This window comes from Cololabis saira, chromosome 22 (assembly GCF_033807715.1).
Source record: "Cololabis saira isolate AMF1-May2022 chromosome 22, fColSai1.1, whole genome shotgun sequence".
NCBI lineage: Eukaryota > Metazoa > Chordata > Actinopteri > Beloniformes > Belonidae > Cololabis > Cololabis saira.
This window is the reverse complement of record NC_084608.1, coordinates 32155999-32156255: the sequence shown is the minus strand read 5'-3', so window position 1 is coordinate 32156255 and position 257 is coordinate 32155999.

Here is a 257-nt window from a genome sequence, read left to right as displayed (position 1 = left end):
GGATATCGAGGGCTCGAGTTAGCGTTCTTTATTTATTTTTTCCTCCAGTGGCCACTCGGGGGCTCCGTATATTTGTTTATTTGTATACTGGAAACTTTTTTGTAATGTTTTCTTTGAACAGTGTATCCGTTTTCTTATTGTCATTTTTATTCTTTGTTTTTTTTTGTGTCATGACCGAAAATAAACTAAACTAAACTAAACTAAAAACTAAGGTAACAGAAAAACATCTTGTTGAGCAACAGGCTCTTTTGTGAGCT